Here is a 27,635-nt window from a genome sequence, read left to right on the forward strand (position 1 = left end):
GCTCAATGTGCATCGATCTCACGTCAGTTCTAAATGTAGGTACAGTCCTGTGACCTATTGCTCTGAACCAGCCAATGCTTAATCTGATGAGTGTCACATGCAATTAATTAGTAATGAATTGTAATTATCCAGTGACGCGACCTCATTACTCAATCTTTCGAATAGTTCCCAATTATTCCTGATTCCTCTTGGATTCTTGCTGGCGTACAGTGGGGTTTAACATGGGCAAATGGCTGCTCAGCCACATGGCCATTCTACATCTGTGAGCCAAGACAGAAAGCTAGTCAACAGCAGAGTCCATTCCTGTTCTCGCTCGATGTCCACACAGGACCTCTTTTTCTGAGGGGTGGGAGAGGGTAGAGATGGGGTAGGGATTGGGAGCAGAAGCCACAGCTGATTTCCCACTCCCCCCCCCTCCCCCCCGCCTTCCCTAGCTGAAGGTGCAATGGCCAATCAAGAGCTTCCCACTCTTTCAGTTGAAGTTGGCTCAGCACAGGCCAGGAATTGAACCTGTGACTTTCTGTTCTGCGGCACTACACCAGGCCTTTACCCCTTAAGCCATTGGGCAAGCTAATGTTTTGCTTCTCTCCCTCCAAATGCCTCCGTGGCTTTGCCCCTCCCTATCTCTGTAATCTCCTCCAGCGCTACAAACACCACCCCCCCCCCCCCGCCACCCCGAGATATCTGCGCTCCTCAAATTCTGGCCTCTTGAGCATCACTGATTATAATCGCTCAACCATTGGTGGCCGTGCCTTCAGCTGCCTAGGCCCTAAGCTCTGGAATTCCCTGCCTAAACCTCTCCGCCTCTCTCTCCTCCTTTAAGACAGTTGTTAAAACCTACCTCTTTGACCAAACTTTTGGACATCTGATCTAATATCCGCTTATGTGGCTCGGTGTCAAATTTTGTTTTATAACACTTCTGTGAAGCGCCTTGGCGTGTTTTACTATGTTAAGGGTACTGTATAAATACAAGTTGTTGTTGTTGTTGCTTCCATCCTCTAAACGAAAGACTGCCTCCCTGAAGAAGTCACTAAGTTTAACCAATACCGTCCCTTTCCATCACCTGCAACACTTTGAGATGAAAGGAAGAAGCTGTAAATGCTGAAAAAAAAAACCCCGAGAACATGCTGGTCCATCAACATCTGAAAAGGGAAAAGGCAGCGAGACGTGAAAGGGCATCACCCAAAATGGATGCTGATCTTATCAGCACCATAAGCCCAGCTCCTGAAATGAATCAGCCATATCGCCTGCTTTCATAAACAGTGCTGTAAACTGATTCGATCAGTTAGCAGGCGACTGTTTTAACCACTATCGCGAAGGCTGTAAATAGCAACGTTCATGCTATTTTGTGTGAAATTGGAAATGCTCACATTCTGATGAAAGGTCATCGACCTGAAACGTTAACTCTCTTTCTCTCTCCACAGAGGCTGCCTGACCTGCTGAGTATTTCCAGCATTTTCTGTTTTTATTTCAGATTCCCAGCATCCGCAGTATTTTGCTGTTGTTCCAGTTATAATGGGCCGTATTTCACGACCCCTACGGGTGAGTAAGAGGTGTGTATGTGCCCGTAGGGGCCGCGCAAGTTCCGGGTTGAGGCATGCGAAGCGCATGTGCTAAAACCCGGCACTTGCGATCTGTCAAAAATCTTCTTAACAGATCCTCCGCATCCCCGGGAGAAGGGCCTCTGCGGGTGGAGAGTTGCGCTATTTGCCCAACTTCCGCCCGCTGAAAGGCCGTGAAATTCTTACACCTGGTAAAAGTAGGCGTAAGGCCTGCTTTTACCAGCATAAGAGTTTAAAAAATAGAAAAATAAAATGTTATCACTCACTTATACATTAAAAACCCTGTCCAATAAGGTACGTTTATTTTTAGCCCCGTTAAAACATATACATTTTTTTTACAAAAAATTAAATTTTTGTTTAAAATATTTAATTAAATGACATTTTAATTAATTTTAAATATGTAATTAAAAAAAATTTATTCATGTGTTCGTGTATTTCTTAAGCGATCCCCATTCATACTTATGGGGATTCCGTACGTCCGGAACTCCCATAAGTACGAATGGGGATCCCCTTCTTTTATTAGTTGGGCCGGCCCACGTGATCCCAGGGGCGCTTGTGAACCGCGTGTGCCCTGGGATACGTGGGCCTCTGCCCGCGTGTACCCGGAGAGGCTCAGGATTGCATGTCTCCATACCTCCCGGACCACCAGGCACATTCGCAGATTTTTTACAGGTCAGAAGCCTCCGACCGCAAATTTTGGGCCAAGATGTTTTTGGTGCATTTCGAAGTATCACCTTATAATGGGGGTTTACAGTACTGCAGGGTTGGGTGAAGCTGGTACTGCACGTGCACAGTGCTTAAAACAGAAAAGCATCAATAGGACCCCAATGCAATTGGTACCATTGATACTTGGCGTTGAGTGGTCTAAACAACAGTCCTTAAAGGACCACTGCAGACCACTCAGAAAATGTTTAACTAACAGGTCTGGCAACAATTTTTGTGGGGCCAGGAGAAACATTAATGCTCCTTCTGGCCCCATAGAAATCACCACCCCACAATGTCTGATCCCTCTGTAAATTTTCCCTGGGATCACCTCTTCCCCTTCCTTTAACTTAGCTGAACCAGCTGGGCTCCACGATGGAGCTGGATTTTCGGTCCCCGCCGGTCGGCAAGCTGCTCCGAATGCACGAGCAGCTCACTGTTGGCATGGTAACGAGGCCCAACCTGGAAATTTGGCGGGGCCTTGGACTATTTCCCTCGGATGAGCGTAACCATCGGCGGACTCAGAAGAAAATCGCCGAGCAGCTAAAGCGGTTCTGGGGGGCGGGGCACCTAGAAAGGAACGCTCCTTCACAATTTTCACTCCTGGTTTTCAGCTGCTCATTAAAAACAAGGCACCATAAATCATAAGGGAAATGCTGGGAATACACGGCTGGTCCGTCCGCACCTATACAGAGGGGAAAAAACAAACAGGTCGATGTTTGGAGTGTCGAACCTTCCTCAGAACCGTCTCCGACCTGACCTTTCCTCTTTACAGGCGCTAACTGACCTGCTGTATACTTCCAGCATCTTCTGTTCTTATTTCAGATTTCTAGCACTTACATTTCCTTTTCTTTTCCATTTGTTCCAGCAATCACATGCTCATCTTCCCCATGAAAGGGCAATTAATAACAAACAATGGCAGGCTATTGATGAAGGTCTTGTGATTTCACTGTTATCTGTGCTGGTTTTACATCAGCTATTTTTCTTCTGCTGCTCCATGAGAGTAAGATTTTTTTTTATATATCTTTCTCTGGCTACTCGCCCAGCGCTGTACACCAGCTCAGTGAACTACTGATTTGCTCCCAAGGCTTTGACAGCTCTCTTATAGTTCATCAGCACATATGTAAACACAGGCTGGGGACCACTCTCATCAGAGAATCTTACAGAAGGAGGTCATTCGGCCCATCGTGCCTGTGCCGGCTCTTTGAAAGAGCCGTCCAATTAGTCCCACTCCCCCACTCTTTCCCCATAGTCCTGCAAATTTTTTCCTTTCGGTATACCCCTCAGAGTCTGGTGCCACTGAGTATCAGTAACTGGGTATGTTGGGGAACGTTCCTGGTCTTGATTAAGTGGCAGAGCTAGTGAGTTGGCGAGGATGGGGTGGGGGGGTCGGGTGTTGAGGGGAGTAATGACCCCTCCCTGTTGTATCCGTGTGTTAATAGAGACACGGAAGGCAGGAGTAGGTTTCACAGGTGTTTACTGAACAAAGTCTGGAGGTGAACTAACAGATACAAGACAATATACAGGCTTATATAGCCCGAGTGGCCATTACCGGCATTACAGTACACAGGGGGCTCTTAAAGGCACATACACCACAATTCCTCCCCTTTTAGACAACCAGTACATAATATTTTAAGTAATCATTAATTAACATGTTACAAGAACAATAATCTGCACATTGCTGCAGTTAATCAATTATAAGTCAGTCTTTCTGGAGGCCTCCTGACTCGGTCCGGATAACGCCTCGGTGGTGTAGTAGTTTCTGGTGGTGTAGTAGGTTCTTTTGGCAAGGCTGATTCGGCTTGAATGCCAGTGTCGGGTTCATCGGGTTCCAGTATCACCGGATCGGAGGTAGATACTATGGGTATCTCTACTTCATCATTAGGCGTATAGAGTTGTGGTGTAGGTTGTCCCTTTTCGGATGACTCTATGATCTGGTCAGCATGGCGCCTTATTATGCTTTCTCCAATGTCCACGGTATACATCAGCGGTCCTAGTCGTGTGCAAATAGTTCCAGGTTGCCATTTCTCAGTACGGTAGTCCCGGGCCAAAACTTGTTGACCTATCTGGAAGGTTCTAGTTGGCCTTTCATTCATGCCTTGAAATTGCCGGTTCTCCACGTCCCTTCTGATGTTTGGCTTGATCAAATCCAGCCGGCATCTTAGGCTTCTATTGAAGAACATCATGGCGGGAGTTTGGTTTGTAACCACATGTGTTGCATTCCTGTATGCAAACAAGAAGTTATCTACCTTATGCTGAAGTTTTATGTCTTCATTACCCATGGCCTTTATGGCCTTCTTGAAGGTCTGGACAAACCTTTCAGCCAATCCATTGGTGGCGGGATGGTATGGGGCGGACGTGTAGTGCTTAACCCCATTGTTTTTTAAGAACTTCCTGAATTCTTCGGACACAAATTGCGGTCCATTATCAGAACAGATCTGTTCAGGCAGCCCATTCCTGGCAAATATGGTCCTTAATACTGTGATGGTTTTTTCCGTGGTGGTGGAAGACATCTTTATTACCTCCGGCCACTTGGAGTATGCATCAACCGCGATTAAGAACATTGAGTCCATAAATGGACCAGCAAAGTCGATATGTACCCTTTGCCATGGAGATGAGGGCCACTCCCATGGATGTAGAGGGGCTTGTGGTGGGGCGTTTTGGACCTTCTGGCATCCTAGGCAGCTCTTGGTCATTTCTTCGATGTCTCCATCGATACCTGGCCACCACACAAACGCTCTGGCTAGGTTCTTCATTTTCACTCCACCCAGATGCCCCTCGTGAAGCTCCTTTAGCACTTTATCCTGGAGTTTGGGTGGAATCACCACTCTGGATCCACACATCAAGGTTCCTCGGCACACTGACAGCTGTTCTCTTCTTTGCGAGAATGCTGGCAACAGTGGTTCGCCATGTGCTGGCCATCCCTTCACCGTTAAATCGTAGACTCGTGAGAGAGTCGGGTCATTTCTCGTTTCCTTTTCAATGGCAGAATTTGTTACTGGTAGGCATTCCACTATGGTTGAGTGGAACATCTCCACTGGGTCTACTGTAGGTGCCTCTTCTACCGTTGGCAACGGTAGGCGCGATAAACCGTCAGCATTCCCATGCTGTTTTGATCCTTTGTATTCTATGTTGTATTGGTGTGCCCCTAGGAAAAGGGACCACCTCTGTAGTCTTTGTGCCGTCATAATGGGAACACCCTTTTTAGGGTTGAATATGGAGACGAGGGGTTGATGGTCAGTCAACAAGGTAAATTTTTGTCCGTGTAGGTAATGGTTGAATTTCTTCACTCCCCATACCAGGCTGAGTGCTTCCCTGTCTATCTGGGCATAGTTACGCTCAGCTGAGTTCAATGAGCATGACGCAAAAGCTATCGGCCGTTCTGAGCCATCAGGGAATCTATGTGATAATACCGCTCCTACGCCGTAAGGGGGTGCATCGCACGCCAGTCTGATTGGCAGTGATGGGTTGTAATAAGCCAAAACTTCCTTGGACGTGATCAAGCCTTTACATTTATGGAAGGCACGTTTACAGTCCTCGCTCCATTCCCAAATTACTCCCGTTTGTAGCAGTTCGTTACGAGGGTGCAGAACAGTTGATAAGTTCGGTAAAAATTTATGGTAGTAATTTATCAATCCCAGGAACGACCTTAATTGTGAGACATTTTCAGGTGCTGGTGCTTTTATGACCGCTTCAATTTTCTCAGGGGACTTATGCAACCCTTCTTCATTAATTATGTGGCCACAATATATTTGTTTCTGGAAAAATTTCGCACTTGGGGCGGTTTGCTCGTAGGCCCCGTTCTCTCAGCCTAGTGAATACCTTCTCCAAATTGGCAAGGTGTTCATTGTCGTTTTCTCCTGTTAGAAGGATGTCGTCTAGGCAACATTGAGTCCCAGGAATCCCTTGCAGGACTTGTTCCATAGCTCTTTGCCAGATAGCTGGAGCTGATGCTATTCCGAAAACCAGTCAATTGTACTGGTACAGCCCTTTGTGTGTGTTTATTGCGAGATACTTTTTAGAGGCCTCCTCAACCTCCATCTGTAGATATGCCTGTGCCAAGTCAATTTTTGTGAAACGTTTCCCTCCGGATAGTGAGGCGAAAATATCTTCTATCCTCGGAAGAGGATACTGTACCGTGTGAAGGACTGGGTTTACAGTCACCTTGAAGTCCCCACAGATGCGAATTTTTCTCTGTTCTTCAGATTTATCATTATTTAACGTTTTCTTCATGACCGGGACGATGGGTGTTGCCCACTCGCTCCAATCTATCTTGGATAACACGCCTGTCTTTTCCAAATTCTCCAGCTCTGCCTCGACTGCTGGACGAATTGCGTATGGCACCGGCCTTGCCTTAAAAAACTTGGGAATTGCCGCATCTTCCACCTTTATTGAGGCGGTGACGCCTTTCAAGGTTCCTAGTTCCTGTTGGAACACTTCTTTGGCATTGTCCAAGATGTCTTTTAATCGTTCAGGTATGATGTCACCATCATTTTTTTTCTTACTGGTCACCGTCAGTGCCTGAATGGAGTGCCAGTCCAAACGTATCTTCCTGATCCATTCACGTCCCAACAGCGGTGGACCACCATCTTGCAGAACGTATAAATACAACTTCTGTATTTCCTTGCCGTTGTATACAACAGGCACCTTTATTTTCCCTTTGGGGTATACTTTCTGCCCCGTATATGTTTTCAAGATAATGGATGTGTCTTTCAAAGGTATATGCGGAAATAGCCGCTCGTAATCCCGTCTACTTATGACGATCAGAGCTGATCCTGTATCTAGCTCCATTTTAACTGGGGACCCCGCTATTGTGAGGGTAACCCAAATGGTCTGGTAATCTTCTTTGGCAATTACATTATGTAATTTGAGAGAGCTTAGTCTCTTGTTTCCGGAGTCGCTATCGCTCTTCTGGTCTTCGGAGCTACTGTCCGTCATCATTTGTATCTTTCTGTACTTTTCTTTATTGATTTTTTTTCTGTCAGTGGATTTTTTGTTTCCAGATCGGCATACACGTGTAATGTGTCCCATCTTTCCGCATTGCCTGCATGCTTTGTCCTTGAACCAGCAGTCCCTCTGGTCATGGGTGGATCTGCCGCAGCGATAACATCTCTCGAAACCCCGTGTCATTTCATGGGTGCCGAAGTCCTGTGGCTTTTGCTGTATCTTTGCAGCTCCTCTTGCTGCTGCTTCGTATGATACAGCCACACTGAAAGCCTTGTCCAGTGTCAAATCTTTCTCAGAAAGTAGCTTTTTTTGTGTTCCTTCATTTAAGAGACCGCAGACGAATTTGTCTCGTAGAGAATCTGCCAGTCCTGTCCCGAATTGGCAGTGTAGGGTATCAACAATCTCCTTAAAATTCTTGTTCATCGGTTTGGCTGGAGTGATTAAGTTTCGTAACAGCCCGTATGTCCTTGTGCCCATTAGATTTAGAAGTACCGATGCCTTTTTATCATCTTTTATTTCATTCGCTGTGCAATATTTCTCCACTCTTTCCACATATGTGGTCCAATTCTCTATATCGTTATCGAAAGCATTAATATTGTCAGCCTTAGGCATCTTGGAAAAAAAGAATGGCACCTCCCGTGCTTTCCCACTGCCGCTGCTGCTGACAACGCTGTTTACCGCGGTTTTTATTTACAGGTGGAGACTTGTTCCCGCCGGACTCTCTGGGACTTTTCCCTCCCTCTGCTTGTCCGAACGCCGACCTGCTTTGCAGCGCCGGCCGTCTCCCGAGTGCTCCCCCCTCTGTCTGTGTTTGCCTCCGCCTTCGCTGCTCGGCCCCGCTGCAGAGCCAGCCGATGGAGCCCCAGCCCGCCGCCCAGGAAGGATTATTGCAGTACCTGCCACCAGCTCGGCTAGCTGGTGAAACCACAGTTTTTTTTCCTGTTTTTTTTTTCTTGCTTTTCTTTGACTTTCGTCTGAGGATTCGATCTTCTTGAGGTGCTGCCGAATTGCAGGTAAGTCCGTTTCCACTTCGTCGCCACTGTTGTATCCGCGTGTTAATAGAGGCACGGAAGGCAGGAGTAGGTTTCACAGGTGTTTACTGAACAAAGTCTGGAGGTGAACTAACAGATACAAGACAATATACAGGCTTATATAGCCCGAGTGGCCATTACCGGCATTACAGTACACAGGGGGCTCTTAATACACCACACTCCCCCTATCATTTTGAGGTTGGCCAACGCGACTTTGGAGGACCCGCCTCCATTTCACTCCCAGGGACCTCTGTCACCCGTCCTCGGCCTCCAGGTTCGGCCTGAACTAGTCTGCACAGTTCTCAGCTCGGTATTCGGGCAAGGTAGATCAACATTCCCCCAGTTCCCAGCTCGGTATTCGGGCAAGGTAGATCAACATTCCCTCAGTTCCCAGCTCAGTATTCAGACAAGGTACATCAACATTCCCCAGTTCCCAGCTCAGTATTCGGACAAGGTACATCAACATTCCCCAGTTCCCAGCTCAGTATTCGGACAAGGTACATCAACATTCCCTCAGTTCCCAGCTCAGTATTCAGACAAGGTACATCAACATTCCCCAGTTCCCAGCTCAGTATTCAGACAAGGTACATCAACATTCCCCAGTTCCCAGCTCAGTATTTGGACAAGGTACATCAACATTCCCTCAGTTCCCAGCTCAGTATTCAGACAAGGTACATCAACATTCCCCAGTTCCCAGCTCAGTATTCAGACAAGGTACATCAACATTCCCTCAGTTCCCAGCTCAGTATTCAGACGAGGTACATCAACATTCCCCAGTTCCCAGCTCGGTATTCAGACAAGGTACATCAACATTCCCCAGTTCCCAGCTCAGTATTCAGACAAGGTACATCAACATTCCCCAGGTTCCCAGCTCAGTCCCCATCCTGCCAAATCAGCCAAATCTCAAGTTCGACCTGCCCCACCATCCCCAGCAAGTCGACCAAACCGAGCTCCCCCACTGATGTGATCCCACCTTCCATCACACCAGACTGCCGTACATTATAGTGCTCCCTCGCCCTGCGCCTGTGACTCATTCCTCACCTATTAACTGCTCTGACAAACCGGGCTCCCGGGGAAAAGATTTTCTCACTAATTTCCTCTGACTTCAAAACAAGCAGGGATTTCACTAACCGTTGATGAGCGTGGGAGGGGAGAGTGAAGGGGTAGTCCCATTTTGGCTTTCTATAAATTAATTTGGAGAATAAGGAGGAAGGGGAAGGGCCTATTTAGCATGCAGCGACACTGAAATGTTTGCTGAAGTCACAGAGTGCAGCATTTGTCTTTTTACAAAATATATTTCCCTTTCCTCCTCTTCTCCTGAAGGCAGTGAGTGGCGCCGTGTGTCAGTTCTACAGGCTGCAGCCCACACTCATGGTGTGCCAGCCCAGGTAGCGTGCGGCACTGTGTTACTTGGCAAAGCCCAATCCTGTTCTCACCTGACAGCCACACAAATACACTCTTCAGCAGGGAGTCAGAGGGTTACATTCAGGGAAAGGGACCTCCCTCCCTCTCTTCACTTTGGGGGTGGGGGGGAAGGTGGAGTCCATTTGTAGGGATTAAAGTGTTCCCCAACTTGGGTTTTGCAGAGAATTGAGAATTACCCAAAATCAGGAGTAACAGGAGGAAGGCCTGTAGAGATGATGGCAATGGGTTGGAAGGAGGGACTGGAGCAGGCAGGACAGAGGTCAGGAAGATAGGAACAGGAGGAGGCCATTCAGCCCCTCGAGCCAGTTCCGCCATTCCATTACATCATTGCCTGATCTGTAACATAACTCAATCTACCTGCCTTGGTTCCGTAACCTTGAATACCCTTGTCTAACAAAAATCTATCGATCTCAGTTGTGAAATTTTCAACTGACCCAGCCTCAATAGCTTTTTGGCGGAGGGAGGTCCAGATTTCCACCACCCTTTGTGTGAAGAAGTGCTTCCTGACATCACCCCTGAATGGCCTGGCTCTAATTACAAGGTCATGCCCCCTTGTTCAAGGAAATAGTTTCTTTCTATTTATCCTATCAATTCCTTTAATCATCTTAAACACCTCAATTAGATCACCCCTTAATCTACTATTGGAGAAGGGCAGGAGCAGGTAGAAAATAGGCAGGGGCAGGTGGGAGGGAGGAGAGGAACGGGCTGGATGGAGGAGAGGAACATAGAATCATAGGGGGAAAAATTCAGTATCGCCCATTTTGGGGCGCTAATATTGGCCGGGCGCAAATTATCGCCGCCGACCGCGAAATTTGTCTCCAGTGCCCCTGGAGGTGATTGGAGCGCTAAATCAAGCGCTACACACCTCTCTTAGGGCGCTAACAATGGGGAACGAGGCGCTACCTCAGAGCGCTACTCAAGCTCAGGCGATATCAATTACCTAGTACTCAGACAAACTGGCGCCTTCCAGTTCTTAAAGGGGAGTGTCCATCATGCTGCACAGCCACACCCTGGACATTGCAGCGTTTGACTTCAGCCTGCAAGCAGGTAAAAATCTTCAGCAAAGATTCATGATGGCTACACAGAGGCCCAGGGAAAGAGCTCACCTGTTTAGTAACCAGGCATTGGTGGCTCTGGTTGGCGCTGTGGAATGCCGACGGGCAGTGCTGTTTCCAGAGACTGGCAGGAGGCCATTGCCCCGGGAGTTTACAAGAGTCTGGAGGGAGGTTGTCCAGCACGTTTCATCCAGGAGCCTGGTCCGAAGGACGCATTCGCAGTGCTGCAAGAAGTTCAACGACCTCACTCGGGTGGTCAGGGTGAGTACGTGCTTGATAAACCTCTACATTCCACCATCTTAACCTCACTCTGTGCACAGAGGGTGTAAATTCCTGAATCCCCAACACTCACCCAACAACTATGCCTATCTAATAAAAGTCACATGCACATCCCACACCTTGCAGACATTAACGGCTATTCAACTATGGCAGGCACATCTATTAAACACATGGCAGCACACTCACTCAGACACTGTCGCTTTTCTTGTGGGCCAAGCTTTCACATAACTGGAGGGAGCAACAATGTACAGGAGGAGGACAGATAGAGCTGCACCCCCTCACACAACTGGAGGAGAGAGTCCACAGACTCATCACCAATCATGTCGTCAGCGCTGTGGCCATTGGAGAGGTCGATCCCCTTGGGGACAGCAATGGTATGTTCATCAGCTTTCTCTCCTCTCTCATACCACTTCCCCCTCACAACACCAGCCTTTTTCACTTTCCATCTAACTACTGTCTCCATTCCTTGCTCCCTTCCTGCCCCATGCCCTCACGTTAAAGCCACTCTTGTACCTTCCTGCTTTCATATAGTGACTCACCAGCTGACCCACCTGTCCCTCAGCTTCCCAGTGGCAGCGACGCGGGAGAGGAGGAGGAACACGAAGCCCGCGCCTCACCGCCTGCGTCACCCGAGGGTGAGACATTCGATACTGGGGCCACGTGTTCACTGGAGGAGAGCAGGGGGTTTGGAATTGAAGTGGGTGAAGCTCTGGCACCCAGCGGGCTGCAGCAATGCCATGGGGGAAGGAAGGCTCGGGGGCCATCTCCCCGGAGGGGGAGTGCACAAGTTGCTCAGTGAGTGGGCGAGAACATGGCAGATGGAATATAATGTGGATAAATGTGAAGTTATCCACTTTGGTAGAAAAAACAGAAAGGCAGAGTATTTCCTAAATGGTGAAAGATTGGGGAATGCAGATGCTCAAAGGAACTCTGGGTGTCCTTATACATGAGTCACTGAAAGTGAATGTGCAGGTGCAGCAAGCCATTAGGAAGGCAAATGGTATGTTGGCCTTCATTACAAGAGGATTTGAGTAAAGAAGTCTTACTCCAATTATATAGGGCCTTGGTGAGACCACACCTGGAGTACTGTGTACAATTTTGGTCTCCTTACCTAAGGAAGGATATACTTGCCATAGAGGGAGTGCAACGGAGGTACACGAGATTGATTCCTGGGATGGCGGGACTGTTGTATGAGAAGAGATTGAGTAAACTAGGCCTGTATTCTCTTGAATTCAGAAGAATGAGAGGGGATCTCATTGAAGCATACAAAATTATTACAGGGCTTGATAGGGTGGGTGCTGTGAGAATGTTTCCCTTGGCTGGGGAGTCTAGAACCAGGGGCCACAGCCTCAGGATGAAGGGTAGGCCATTCAGGACTGAGATTGCAGAGAGACTGTGGGGACCCAAACCCCATGCTGCGTGTAATGGGTGAGGTGGCAGCATCTATTGCAGCACAGGCTGAGACAACGCAACGGCTTAATGCTGGAATCGAGTCATTGGCTGGTGCCATCCCGTCTCAGACTGCTCTCATGCAGTCTCAGATTGATGGCATGGAAGTGCTGACTGCTGCCATCATCGCTGGGTCGCCCACAGTTCACCGGGGATCTCACGGTGCCACAGCGGGCCAGCAATCTGTGCTCGAGCAGATAGCTCCGGATGGTGAGGTGCTGCCCCAGGGGAGTGGCAGTGTGTCAGTTGAGCAGGAAGCTGCTGTCCTCTCGTCCTTTCTCAGGATGACAGCATTCCTGCTGCCACCACTGCCAGTCCGCCACTGTACTTGCCACAGCCTGTAACACAGCCAGCCCAGACTGCTGCCGCCCATGCAGAGTTGGTGCAGTCTGCAGCCGGGCCCTCCAGGCCCAAAGCTGGTCGAAGGTGTCCTTCAAGGCCATCTGCAGTCTCTGGAACCAATATTCCGCAGCCTTCTGCCAGCCTTGCTGCAGCCACTGGGGCCCCATTACGGATGAGCAGTAGGGTGGGAAGGAGGGAAGTGCGAAGGGGATGGAGATCCTCCTCGAAGGACAAATAACTAAAAAATCTGAAACAAATGGGAGGAATGTTTGTCCCAAAGTTGGATGTTTATGTTAATATATTGTTCACTCTGTTAACACGTATCTCGATGTGGTAAGATCCAGTTTTGTTAGTTAATGAATTGTTGTGTTTGTTTGTTATTGGTTATGCTCAATAAGACACAGTTTGTCAGAAAAATATTTTTTTTTATTGAACCTTGACAACTTTGCTCATTTTACTCATTGGAGCTTTGCCCAGCAGGCTGGTTGTAATGATGTGCTTATTCATCCCAAAAGCCATCTTCTCTGTCATTCATCTGAAGCGGTGTCTTATCAGGCGTTCATGAATGGCCCTTGCAGAGGCAACATTGAGCACCTCCCTCCCACGATGCTGCAGCTCATCCTCGTCCCCTGCCTCCTCCACGCCCTCTTCCTCCTCCTGAGGTGGTGCACCAATCCCTGGTGGCAATGGTTGGGTCCTCATGACTGCAATGTTATGAAGCATGCAGCACACAACGAAAACTGCTACTCAGTCAGGGGAGTACTGTAGGGCTCCTCCAGAGTGGTCAAGACACCGGAACCATTGCTTCAAGACGTCGATCGTCTGTTCAATAAGGTTCCTGGTGGCGCTATGGCTCTCATTGTATGTGTGTTCAGCAGGAGTGTTGGGGTTACGGAGCAGTGTCATCAGCCAGGTGCAGAGTGGTAACCCTTGTCCCCGAGGAGCCCGCCACAAGGGTGATGCGGTGGTTCGAACAGGTCTGGGACACCAGTCTGGCGCAGGATGAAATCATCGTGACTGCTGCCAGGATAGCGGGCATTGATGGCGAGGATGCGCTGTCTGTGGTCGCAAACCAACTGGACGTTGAGAGAGTGGAAACCTTTGCGGTTGCGGAAAACCTCTGTATTTTCATGAGGAGCCCACAATGCCACATGCGTGCAGTCAATGGCGCCCTGAACCATGGGGAAGCCCACTATCATAGCGAAGCCACATGCGCGTTCACACTGTTTGTCCTGGGTCATGGGGAAAGAGATGTACAGTACTCCCTTCTCCTTTGATATAGAGCATTTGTGACCTCCCGGATGCAGCAATGGACGGTGAACTGGGAGATGTTCGCAATATCCCCAGATGAGGCCTGGAAGCAGCCGCTGGCATAGAAATTGAGAGCCACCATCACCTTCACTGCCACCGACAGATACGTCCTGGTCCTGAGCTGAGGCTGGAGCTCTGGCTGCAGGAGGTGGCAGAGCCCTGTGACCACCTCCTTGCTGAAGCACAGCCTTCTGAAACACTGCTCCTCAGACAAATGAGGGTAAGGTCTCCTGTGCAGAGGGCTGATGGCCCTCCTCCCTGTGGCCACGTTTGCCATTCTCTCTCTGCGCCTCTGCTGCCTCCAAAGGTGAAGCTGGAGGATGACGCCCCAAATTAGTACAGCCCCCATTTAATCTTCTAAATATGGTAGTAATAAAGCTGACAGAAATGGGAACCTGAAAAGCGTTGCTGAGGAACAAAACTCTTTGTAGGACAGCGTTAAATGTCTCCAGACGCCTCTCTCCCTCTCTCAACCTGCGAATGCAGAATATTTTGCACGCCTTTAAATAGCGCTCCCCCAGCTCCCAGCCGACTGCAAAGCGTCCCCCTCTACCTGTCGTTCCTAGCGCTAGGCGCTGAGGCAGGGGGTGAGAATCAATTTCCAGTCCGGGGCGTTGTGCGCTTCGATGACGTCACGATCTCCGGGCGCAGGAGATCGTGGCGGAAGTGTGTTGCGCCACCGCGAAGCGCCAGGTCAATTTCGCGGGCGGCATGAAAATTGCCGCGCTCGGCATGAAAATTGCCGCGCTCGGGCGGTAAGTTGTTAGCGCCCCACAGAGGTGCTAACGGGAGGCGCTAACCAACCAAATTTTTGCCCTATAGAAACTTAAAGCACAGAAATAGGCCATTCGGCCTATCATGTCTGTGCCGGGTGAAAAAGAACTATCCAGCCTAATCCCACTTTCCAGCTCTTGGTCCGTAGCCCTGTACGTTACGGCACTTCAAGTGCATATCCAAGTACTTTTTAAATATGATGAGGGTCTCTGTCTCTACCACCCTTTCAAGCAGTGATTTCCAGACCCCCACCACCCTCTGGGTGAAAAATGTTCTCCTTAAATCCCCTCTAATCCTTCTACCAATTACTTTAAATCTATGCCCCCTGGTTGTTGACCTCTCTGCTAAGGGAAATAGGTCCCTCCTATCCACTCTATCTAGGCCCCTCATAATTTTATACACCTCAATAAGTCTTTCACATCTTTCCTGTAATGTGGTGAACTTTACACAGTATTCTAGCTGTGGCCTAACTAGTGTTTTATACAGTTCAAGCATAACCTCACTGCTCTTATATTCTATGCCTCCGCTAATATAGGAAAGTACCTCGGGGGAGGAGAGGAACAGGTGGGGAAAGAGAGGAACAGGTGGGGAAAGAGAGGAACAGGTGGGGAAAGAGAGGAACAGGTGGGGAAAGAGAGGAACAGGTGGGGAAAGAGAGGAACAGGTGGGGAAAGAGAGGAACAGGTGGGACAGGAGAGGAACAGGTGGGACAGGAGAGGAACAGGTGGGGAAAGAGAGGAACAGGTGGGGAAAGAGAGGAACAGGTGGGGAAAGAGAGGAACAGGTGGGGAAAGAGAGGAACAGGTGGGGAAAGAGAGGAACAGGTGGGGAACACGTGGGTCTACCTTGGTAAGAACTCTGCAATTTGCTGGCCTCAGTACTCAGTAAGTGGTCTGACCCACTGTGAGAACTCAAATATCAGCAAAAGTTCGGAAATCACCTGCCACACATTTCCCCTCAGCTCTTATCAGTATGTGTGGGAATTGAATAAATTAACAATTGTGGGCACTGCTGAGGCTGTGAATAGAGGGTGAGTCATACTGAACCCAGCACCCTCACTGTCTTGCTTCTTTGTGCCCATGCATGATGGGGTACTTATTCCAGGCTTGTCCAGAACTAGTAATTGTGATGACCAGATTGCACCTTAGGACAATACTATCTGATACCGTAGTTGGTGCACAATCTCCCACTGCCTACAATCTCAAGATGCTCTTTAAAAAAAACAGGGTGGAGGAAAAAAAACATTGTATTTAGAGAATAATTCAGTGCTTATATAAGCGGGGCTGCCCCCGATGGCTCAGTGAGTTTATTTAGTGGGTAGCTGGGTCATACGGACCAGAAAGGTCCCCCGGTTTGATTTACGGCCTGGGCTGAGAGAGCTGATCCCAGCCTGGCTGGTAGTAGCCTCAGAGCTCCTGTCTGAGGGAGGGGGGAAATCAGCCTCGATTTCTGCTCCCAATCACTATCCAGTGGCTGACGTTGAAAATGCACTAAATAAACTCACTGAGCCATCGGGGGCAGCCCCGCTTATATACGCACTGAATTGGAGCAGAATCAACTCAGCTGTGATGATCCCTGCAGTCGAACAGTCTGCCGACACTCAGAGGGCAATTTTAATCTAACCCGCCCTGAGGTAAACTGACGGAATCGGGTGGAAGGCTGGCTTTACACCCCATCCCATTTAACTCTCCATTGAAGTCAGTGGAGAGTAATATTGGGCGGGATGTAAAACCGGCATTCCACCCAATCCTGTGGGTTTCCCGCCCGGTTGGTCAGGTGCAAATGACCCTCCCAGTGTCTAGGCTTAACATGAGTAATGTCCACTGGGGTGAAATATCAGGGGGGTGACTGGGAATCCGCAGCTTCGAAGTGTGCGCCTTCTGAGCGTGCTATCTTATTAACGGTCGCTAATTGCCGAGAAAAACAGGCACCCTCCCAGTTTTCATCCAAAGAAGTTCCAGCTCCAGGACACAGACCTGCTCCTACGTGTTTGCGTGGGTTTCCTCCGGGTGCTCCGGTTTCCTCCCACAGTCCAAAGATGTGCGGGTTAGGTTGATTGGCCATGATAAAAAATTGACCCTTAGTGTTATGGGAGATTAAATACGTGGGGTTACGGGGTTACGGGGATAGGGCTTGGGTGGGATGGCTGTCGGTGTAGGGACCGGGTGCTAGGGTTTGGATGATCAGCCATGATCTCGTTGAATGGCGGAGCAGGCTCGAAGGGCCGAATGGCCTACTCCTGCTCCTATCTTCTATGTTTCTATGTTTCTATTTTTGCTGCATTTCTCCTGCTTTTAGACAATAGCTGTAAATCTGCAACTCAATCACGCTGATCCAAGCTGCTGTGTTTCAGAGGTCCGTGACTGTGGGCCAAGGAACACTGACACACAAAAAAAACCCCAAAACAAAACAAACAGAAAGTTAAAAGGCCGACCAGCGCCCAACTCAGATTTCTATCTGTCGATGTTCCTGTTACAAGGATCAATCTGCAGGAGGGGAAAAGAATGAATAAGAATTTACGCCTGGAGGAAATGTGACTTAAAACAAGGGAGAAAACATTACAAATCAGACAGGAAGCTTCTCAGGAGAAGTAAAGACTCCATTCTGTGCCTGGTTTCTAATACTTTAGCCCCAGGTCCTGCTGAACCCTAAAGGGCCTTTTTCCCAGGATGTGCTGCTGGTGTAGGAATCTCGGACACACACATTGGGCAAAGTCGGCACGAATATGGGGTTTTTTCTTGTCATTTTCTTGCTTCCTGTCCTGAAGGCACTGACTCCTTGGCAGGGTACAGCTTCACGTTCACCGGCATCTACCCACTGCCTTGCTCAAGTCGCCGGTGGGTATCAGTCAGCTATTTGGCTGCGTGCAGCATCGCAACTGAAGTGGAACCTGTTGCCACCCAACGTCTGAACGGGCAAACCTTTCAGCAGGAATTGAGGTGTTCAAGATAATTAAAGGAGTTGATAGGGTAGAGAGAGAGAAACTATTTCCTCTGGTGGGGTGTCCAGAATAAGGGGGCATAATATTAAAACGAGAGCTAGGCCGTTCAGGGGTGATGTCAGGAAGCACTTCTTTCACACAAAGGGTGGGGGCAATCTGGAACTCTCTCCCCCAAAAAGCTGTTGAGTCGGGGTCAATTGAAAATTTCAAAACTGAGATTGATAGGCAAGGGTATTAAGGGATATGGTACCAAGACGTGTAAATGGAGTGAGATACGGATTAGCCGTGATCTAATTGAATGGCGGAACAGGCTCGAGGGGCTGAATGGCCTACTCATGTTCCTATCTTCCTAATTACTGGAATGTGGTTGGGAGCAGCAAATGAACAACAACAACAACAACTTGTATTTATATAGCGACTTTAACATAGTAAAACATCTCAAGGTGTTTCACAGGAGTGTTATAAAACAAAAAATTTGACACCTAGCCACATAAGGAGAAATTAGGGCAGACAACCAAAAGGTTGGTCAAAGAGGTAGGTTTGAAGGAGTGTCTTAAAGGAGGAAAGAGAGGTTGAGAGGTTTAGGGAGGGAATTTCAGAGCTTGGGGCCTAGGCAGCTGAAGGCACGGCCACCAATGGTTGAGCGATTATAATCAGGGATGCTCAAGAGGGCAGAATTAGAGGAGTGCAGATATCTCGGGGGGGTTGTGGGGCTGAAGGAGGTTACAGAGATAGGAAGGGGCGAGGCCATGGAGGGATTTGAAAACAAGGATGAGAATTTTGAAATCGAGGTGTTGCTTAACCAGGAGCCAGTGTAGGTGAACGAGCACAGGGGTGATGGGCGAACGGGTCTTGGTGCGAGTTAGGACACGGGCAGCCGAGTTTTGGATGACCTCAAGTTTATGTAGGGTAGAATGTGGGAGGCCAGCCAGGCGTGCACTGGAATAGTCAAGTCTAGAGGCAACAAAGGCATGGATGAGGGTTTCAGCTGCGGATGAGCTGAGGCAAGGATGGAGACAGGCGATGTTACGGAGGTGGAAATAGGCGGTTTTAGTTATGCCGCGGACATGGGGTCGGAAGCTCATTTCAGGGTCAAGTGTGACACCAAGGTTGCGAACAATGTGGTTCAGCCTCAGACAGATATTAGGGAGAGGGATGGAGTCGGTGGCTAGGGAACGGAGTTTGTGGCGGGGACTGAAAACAATGGCTTCGGTCTTCCCAATATTTAATCAGAGAAAATTTCTGCTCATCCAGAACTGGATGTTGGACAAGCAGTCTGACAATTTAGAGACCATGGAGGGGTCGAGAGAAGTGGTGGTGAGGTAGAGCTGGGAGTCGTCAGCATACATGTGGAAACTGACGCTGTGTTTTCGGATGATGATGTAGATGAAAAATAGGAGGTGGCCAAGGATAGATCCTTGGGGGACACCAGAGGTAACAATGTGGGAGCAGGAAGAGAAGCCATTGTAGGTGATTCTCTGGCTACAATTAGATAGATAAGAATGGAACCAGGTGAGTGCAGTCCCACCCTGCTGGACGACGGTGGAGAAGTGTTGGAGCAGGGTGGAGAGGCCAACTGTGTCAAAGGCTGCAGTTAAGTCAAGAAGGATGAGGAAGGATAGTTTACCTTTGTCATAGTCACAAAGGATGAGAGCCATTTTGGTACTGTGACAGGGGCGGAAACCTGATCGGAGGGATTCAAACATGGAGTTGCTGGAAAGATGGGCACGGATTTGGGAGGCGACAACACGTTCAAGGACTTTGGAGAGGAAAGGGAGGTTGGAGATAGGGTGGTAGTTTGCAAGGATGGAGGGGGTCAAGGGTTGGTTTTTTGAGGAGAGGGGTGATGATGGCAGATTTGAGGGAGAGGGAGACAGTACCTGAGGAGAGCGAACCGTTAGCAATGTCAGCTAAGATGGGAGCCTGAGAAGGAAGTTGGGTGGTCAGCAGTTTGGTGAGAATAGGGTCGAGCAGGAAGTGGGTCTCATGGACAAGATGAGCGCAGAGAGGTCAAGAGGGGAGATCGGAAAGAAACTGGAGAAAGATGTGAGTTCAAAGCTAGGGCAGAGGGGAACCTTAGGGGAAGTTTGGCCCGGTGGGCTAGGGGAAGGAAGGGAAGTGGCAGACGCAGCTGAACGTATGGTCTCAATCTTAGAGACAGTCCATGAGCTCCTCACATTTGTTGTCGCAGGTGAGGGTGGGGGAGACAGGGGAGAGGGGTTTAAGAAGACGGTTAGCAGTAGAGAATAGAAGCCGGGGTTTATCTTTGCATTCCAGAATGATTCTGGAATAGTGAGCAATTTTGGCAGACGAGAGCAGGACCCGATAATGCGGTGAATCTTGCGGTGAATGGCTAAATCAGTTGTCCACCATATCCGTTCAAGTCTGCATCCCTTGGACTTAAGGGAGCAAAGGTGAGGGCCATATTAGGGGGAACAGCCAGAGTGAGAGAGAGTAATTGTTTTAATAGGAACGAGGGCATCAGAAATGGTGGTGAGGGTGTGGTTGAGCAGATCGGTAGCTGCAGAAATGTCATGGTGAATGGAGGGACAGTATCTGGACAATTGGGATTTTGTAAGTGCGGTTGTAAGAGAGTTGGGAGAGAGTTTTTCCAGGGGCAGACAAAGAAGGAAGTAGGGTGGGGGTGGTGGGGGGAAGCGGGTTATGGGTGGAGAACGATACGAGGAAGTGGTCAGAGATGACCTTATCTGCGATTGACACGATGGGAGTAGCGAGGCCACGAGAGATGGAAAGGTTCAGGGGGTAGCCGTGAATATTGGTTGGGGAGTTTACATGGAGGAAGAGATTAAGGGAAGATCAGAGGCCAGTGAACTCAGAGGTGAGAGAGCGTGATGAATTGAGATGGAGGTTGAAATCACCGAGGATGAGAAGTCGCTCGGTGCAGAGGCTGAGGGAGGAAAGCAGTGAAGAAATCTCGGTAATAACATTTTTATGGTACTTGGGTGGGCGATAGAGAATGAGAATTTTAAATGAGAGGTGAGAGGTGGAATAAGGTGAGATGCTCAAAGGAGGAGAAAGTGCCGGAGGAGTAGGGGGACAGACCAAGGTGTGATTTGGTGATGAGAGCCACACCGCCACCATGGCAGTCTGAGCGGGCCAGGTGGTGGAAGGTATAACCAGGCAGGGAGGCTTCATTTAAGGGTAAGGTGTCATCACCCCTCAGCCAAGTTTCCGTCAGGGCCATGATGTCGATGCAATCGTCCACGGTAAGGACATGGATGGCAAGGGCCTTGTTCGGAAGTGAACGGACATTCTGGAGGGAGATGCGGAGAGGGTCGGTGATGGCCGACCCACTGCCAGGGTCCACAGGGTCAGCACTGGGAGGGGTGAGTTGGACAGGGAGGAGATTGGCAAGCATAGTCCTCAGCGAGAGCGCTGGGCAGGAAGGTCGATGAGAGAGTAGGATGGGACAGTTGGAGGAGGCTCGTGAGGAGGCAGCGATGAGTGCCATGGTGGGCCTTTCAGAGGATGCCAAGAGAGGCACAGAGAGAAGCTGTAGGATTATCTAAGAGGGAGTCAAGCCTGGGATGGCGGCAGGAGAGTAGAACGGTTGAAGAATAATGAAGGATTGGGGTAGCGATTTGGGAGGGCAGAGTATCCGAGGAGAGATGAAAGGAGGCATGACAACAGGAGACAGTGGTCAGGGAGGGATAGAGAGAAAAGGAAAAGGGGGGAGAAAAAAGTGGAAATAGAAGTGTATAATATCTGACCGTTTGCCATATAATATACCACTGCTCACTGTATATCCCACTGCTCCTTGAATAATATCCTACTTCTAGCTGTATAATATCCCACTACTTGTATAATATCCCACTGTTTTCGGGATGTGGGCATCGCTGGCAAGGTTGGCTTTCATTGCCCATCTGTAGTTACCATTGAGAAGGTTTGGATGGGCCTTCTTCTTGAACCGTTGCAATCTATATGGTGAAGATGCTACCACAATGCTGTTAGATAGGAATTTCCAGGATTTTGACACAGCGACAATGAAAGAACGGCGATATATGTCCAAGTCAGTGTGGTGTGTGACTTGGAGGGGAATTTGGAGGTGATGATATTCCCTTGCACCTGCTACGATTGTCCTTCTAGATGGTGGAGGTTGCAGGTTTGGGAGGTGCTGCCGAAGAAGTCTTGGTGACTTACTGCAGTGCATCCTGCTGATAGTACACACTGCAACCACAGTACCCTGGGGTTGAAGGGACTAATGTTTAAGCCAGTGAATGTGGTGCCGATCAAGCGGACTGCTTTGTTACGGATGGCGTCAAGCTTCTTGAGTGTTGTTGAAGCTGCACCTATCCAGCGAAGTTGCTGTGAAGCAGAGGATGATGGTGGGATAATGTACTGGTCCACTTTATAGAGCACATGTGGGCATGACTGGTTGTCTGTTGGGCAGAATAGGGATGTAAAGGAAGGTCTGATCAATTAAAGCCAGTCTTGAGTCATTTTATGAGAAAAACTGAGCATCGGTGAGAATATCCAGGCTTGGTCTCAGTACCTCTCTGCCAGTGGCTGCTCATGAGCCTCCTCTTCCACCTGCTCCCTTTTTAAGGTGAAGCTGTGTAATATGCAACAGATTACAATAATCTTGGAGATCTTGCTAGGGCAATACTGCAACACCTCCCCCAATCTGTCTAAGCATCAGAACCTTTGTTTCAACTTTCTGATGCTATGTTTTATTATGATCCTTGAGGCAGCGTGTGCCTCATTATATCACTCTTTAGCTTTTGTTCTCAAGGGGGTCATGAGCCAGGGTTGAAGAGGACACCCTGCCCCTTCAAATACTGACGGCACCATAGTTTGCTGTAATATGAAGGGTTCATGTAAAGGTGGCTGTGGAATTGAGGGTAGGGGCCCATATGGCTGCATGTGCTCTTTGAGGGAACTTGCCTCATGGTAAATGTGCAACGCTCACTTTGCTGCTGGCTGCTTTCCATGTGGAAATTGAAGACATTACTCCTCACAACTAAGGCAATCTGCCACCTGCTTTATCATCAGTGCTCTACTGCTTGTATAATTTGGCATATATCTACTGCTGTTGCTTAGAAGGATCATGTAGCATAAAAGTTAAACCGCTGGCAATGCTATCCCTGTTCTGGAATTTGTCTGAAGGTGGTGGCTCCAGTAGACAACATATTTCCATGACTGCCTCTCTAGTGAAGAGTATCCAGTGAAGATAAATCTCCTCAGACATGTTGTGTCTTGGTCTGTAGACATGAGCGGGTGCAGCAAGATCAAGTCAGTTGTAAATACACCTTCCTCTCATTCTTCCTCAGATCCTCATCTTGCTTCACCAAAAACAACACATAGGGAGGCATATCTAGCAGGACACCAATCTTCAGAATTGTGGTTGTAGCATCTTAAATCGTAACTGCCAACAAGCCACAGGTTGAAAAAGAGAACACGGCTGAAAAATCCCCCCAAAAATGCAAAAAGCTGAATGGAGAATGAGTACAGCAGTAAAGCGAAGTTCTAAGGCTAATAACTGCACTCCCCACTCTAGCTCTGGTCACTTGTCATCTCTCCATCTCCCTCCATGCCAGCTCCTCACTCATCTTCTCCACAAGACCCATCTCCTGCCCTCTTGATCCCCTCTTCACTTAACTTCTAACCAATAAATGCTGGCCTTGCCAACGATGGCCACATCCCGTGAACGAATAAAAAAAACCTCAACTTCCACTCCTGAGTCCTGTGCCAGCCAAATGTTTACCTTTGCTCAGGCATCATCCTGCAACCTTCTAAAACTGCTGTCATCACTCCCTTCCTGAAAAGCCACCCTTGGCCCATCCATTCTCTCATACTTCCACCCCATCTCTAACATCACTTTCTTCTCTAAGGTTCTTGAATGTGATGTCTCCTGCCAGCTCCATGCCCATCTCTCTCAGAACTTCCTGTTTGAATCCTTCCTTCTGCCCTGCTCACAACACCAGGACAGCCCTGACCAAAGTCACGAACCACATCCTCTATGGCGGTGACCCTTAACCTCTCTGCGGCCTTTGATACAGTGGACCATGCCATCCTCCTCCATTGTCTCTCCTCCACTACCCAGCTCTGTGGGACTGCCCTTGATTGGTTCCACTCCAATCTATCCACATGCAGTCAGCACATCCCCAGCAATGGCTTCTCTTCCCATTGATACCTCCGACGCAGCCAACACATCCCCAGCAACAGCTTCACTTCCTAACCCCACACTATTTTTTTCTTGGTCTCCTCCTCTTTCTCATCTATATGTTGCTCCTTGGTGACATCATCCAAACACCTCGGCTTTTATGTAATGTTGATGACATCCATCTCTACCTCTTCACCATCTCTCTGAGCCCAACCATCTCTGTACTATGAGGGTGCCTGTTCAACATCAACTCATGGCTGAGCCACAACATCCTCCAGATTAACATCAGGAAAACTAAAGCCATAAACTTTGCTTGTTTAGTACTGATTCCATCACTCTCCTGAACAATATCTCAGGCTGACCAGACTGTGCTTAAACCTAGGCATCCTGTGAGATCCTGAGCTGAGCTTCAAACCTCACATCCCATCCATCACCAATATTTCCACTTGGGCAATATTGCCCACCTCTGCCGCTATCTCAGGCTCTCAGCTGCTGAAAAGTTTAGCTATGCCCTTCTAATTATTAGACTAAATGTTTCCAATTCCTTCTTCTCTGGCCTCCGATCCTCCACCCTCTGGCCTTTTATGCATCCCCTCCTCCCACTTGCTCCACCATTTGAGGCAGAGTCTTCAGCTGCCTTAGCCCCACTTTGTAGAATGACCTCCCTAAACCTCTTGGGCTCGCCACTTCTCTCTCCTCCTTTAAAAGCTTTCTTAAAACCCAGCATTTTGACAAAGTTTTCAGACACTTCTCCTAATCTCTCCTTTCATGACTCAGCATCCATTTCTACATCTATTTTATTTTGTGAAGACATTTTTTATGTTAAAGGCGCTATATAAATGTGAGTTGTTGTTGCTGTTGTCGTACAGCTAATAATGGCACTCCTCTTTGACAGTGTAAAATGAATGAAAGGGTCTTCAATGCAGCCCCCATTTTAAATAGGCACTCAACGATTTCAGAACATGCCCAGCACTAGATTGGTATGATTTTAGAAGACTTAATGAACAGATTGCTTGAAACGTACAATCAACCTCTGCTCTCAAAATGGGCGACTACCAGAATTATGACCTGCTAACCTGATTATATGCCCCTTCTGCCCACCCAATCAGCACTGGCACTACCAACCCACCCAGCTGCATAAGCAGCCCCAATATCTCACTTCTTGCCATTATATACTATATATATCCTACAGTTACAGATACAACAAATCACCACCTCGCTTAAAATATAACCCAAAACTTAGACTCACTAAAAATCTCTACATTAGTAATTCAGCAGTTGCACTGCCAAAGTAAACAGTGGAATTACTGTCTCATGGCTGAACTTTAGTGTATGTGTGAGAGAGGGTGCTTGTGAGAGAGGGTGCTTGTGAGAGAGGGCGAGTGTGTTTGTGCGAGAATGCGTTTGAGTGTGTATGTGCGAGAGAATGCATGTGTTGGAGATTGTGAGAGAGTGTGGGGGTGAAATTTGGTTACGCCCTGTTTGGGGGCAGTAACCGAAATATCGCTGGAGATTTAGCATCCGCTGCGAAAGTACCGCCCTGGCCGCTAAATTCGGCTTACCGCCCTGGCAAGGAAATGGAGCGCTATCTCGGGCGCTCCGCTTCCTCTCAGGGCAGTGTCGGGGGTGCAAAGCGCGGTAGCACCAGAGCGCTACGTGGCCACTCCGCGTAGCGATGATGTGTTTCAGCACCCCTCCCCTTCCGATAAAGGGGAGGGACGCTGTGAGCTCTGCAGGGCCTCCGATGGCCCACACCAGCCCACCAGGGCAGCGTGGTGCCGTGGCTACAGCCCGGCACCGAGACTGCGCAATGGCGGCCACGGACCGTGCCAAGGGCCACCGCGGAGGGCTGACCTAGAGGTCGGCGTGGGTTGTGGCCGCACCTCCCTTTAATTAGCGCCCCGCGAGCGGAGGTCGCCCTGGCTCATGAGGCTGCCGTGGGCGGTGCACAACCGAATATCTTCCGCGGGGCGGTAAGGGGTCGCGGTGCACGCCGATGACGTCATCGCCAGCGGCGCGGCAGCCTGGGACACAGCGCTATCGGCTAGCGCCTCAGTAGCACCCCGTCGAATTTCTCGGGAGACGCTAGCCCCCACCCGGGTGATAAGCCCTTTGCGTCCCGTTAGCGCCCCCCGAGGTGCTGACAACAGGCGCAAAGGAGTCGAATTTCGCAGCCACAGGTAAGAGTGAGAGAGTGAGTGAGACTGTGAGAGTTTGTGTGTGTGTGTTGGGGGGGGGGGGGAAGAAATTGTGTCTGAGTGTGAGTGAGTGTGTGAGAGAGTGAGTGAGACAGTGTGAGATTGTGTGTGTGTGGGAGGGGGGGGGAGAAATTGTGTCTGAGTGTGAGTGAGTGTGTGAGAGAGTGAGTGAGACTGTGTGAGATTGTGTGTGTGTGGGGGGGAGAAATTGTGTCTGAGTGTGAGTGAGTGTGTGAGAGAGTGAGTGAGACTGTGTGAGATTGTGTGTGTGTGGGAGGGGGGGGAGAAATTGTGTCTGAGTGTGAGTGAGTGTGTGAGAGAGTGAGAGATTGTGTTTATTGGAGAATGTGTGTGTGAAATTGTATGTGTGGGGGAGTGTGAGTGAGATTGTGTGTATGGGAAAGTTTATTGTGCATGAGAGAACGTGAGTTTTGTATATGGGAGATTGTGTGTGGGGGAGTGTGTGTGGATGGGGGGAGGTAATCCTTTTCTCAGACCCGGGGTAAATGCGTGTCGGCATTTACGGTATCTCACGTGTATAATGTGCTGACTATCCGCACACTAGAGGTGGGTGTCCTGGGAAACTCTGAGCAAAGTCACATCATGAAACTAAACAACAGCAGCAAAAAAGCACCAAAAGGTCCCGTGAAAACTACCGATCCGAACCACCCACAGCCCAGCCTCACTCACACACACACACAGTCAGTGATCAGCCCTGCAGTCGGAGTTTGTTTTTAATGAACGGTGAGTTAAGCAGGAACGGAGCAGTCGGCGAGGATCACTTACCCTGAAATGTTGGCAGATCTCCACACACCTGGCTCCGGGTCGGTTGCTGTCTGGAGGGCAGGGTCCGAGCGACGGGCGATCTGCTGCTTAATCCGCTGGAGAGCGAGGTCTTGTGGCGGGTGGGAGACAGTCAGTCAGTCAGGGCAGCGGGAGCAATGTGTGGCAGGTCGTGTTACAGGCTGAGGCTGAGGGTGACGCCTCCCGCTCGCTCGCTCGCTCACTGCAGCCTCACTTTATACACAGTTTAGGTTTGTGTGTGGTGGGAAGTGTATATATTTATATTCTGACTACCGTCATTCGGTCGCGGGTGTTTCCGACAGGTTTCTTGCTAGAGTACTTTTTGGACCGAATCTAACACTTTGACCATAGTATTTTTTTTGTTCCACTAATTTCTAATTGTGACTAAAAATGAAAGAGAGAGAAAAGCGAATTAAGGGACTCGAACTAAGCTGGAACAGACTAGCGAGGAGGGCTTTCTAAGTTCATCATTCCGCTTGCAGTCTTCTTCTGATATAAGTCCTACCTGGCGCATTGAAATAAAGTTCACCTTAAGATGCTCCAGGAGCCAGTGGAACTATACTCCCAAAGTGAAGGGGTCCTGTTTTGCACAGGCTGATAAAACAGAATCAAAGGAAGAAGGTTATCATCCAGTGGATTGAAAGGCATTTATACAACAACAACTTGTATTTATATAACGCCTTTAATGTAG

At 49.0% G+C, this 27,635-nt stretch overlaps 1 protein-coding gene across 1 annotated transcript in view; it reads right to left on the reverse strand.

Moving 5' to 3' along the window:
- Positions 1-27,164, reverse strand: part of LOC147106600 (proline-rich protein 5-like) — a 173,170-nt gene extending 146,006 nt beyond the window's left edge. The window contains exon 1 of the mRNA XM_086007583.1: positions 26,927-27,164. The gene's annotated coding sequence lies outside the window, so the exon portion shown is untranslated. The remainder of the gene's footprint in view (positions 1-26,926) is intronic.
- Between the last annotated feature and the right edge of the window lie 471 nt (positions 27,165-27,635).

The sequence above is a fragment of the Somniosus microcephalus genome, chromosome 15 (assembly GCF_052327205.1).
Source record: "Somniosus microcephalus isolate GS21.2 chromosome 15, FLI_Smic_1.0, whole genome shotgun sequence".
Taxonomy (NCBI): Eukaryota; Metazoa; Chordata; class Chondrichthyes; order Squaliformes; family Somniosidae; genus Somniosus; species Somniosus microcephalus.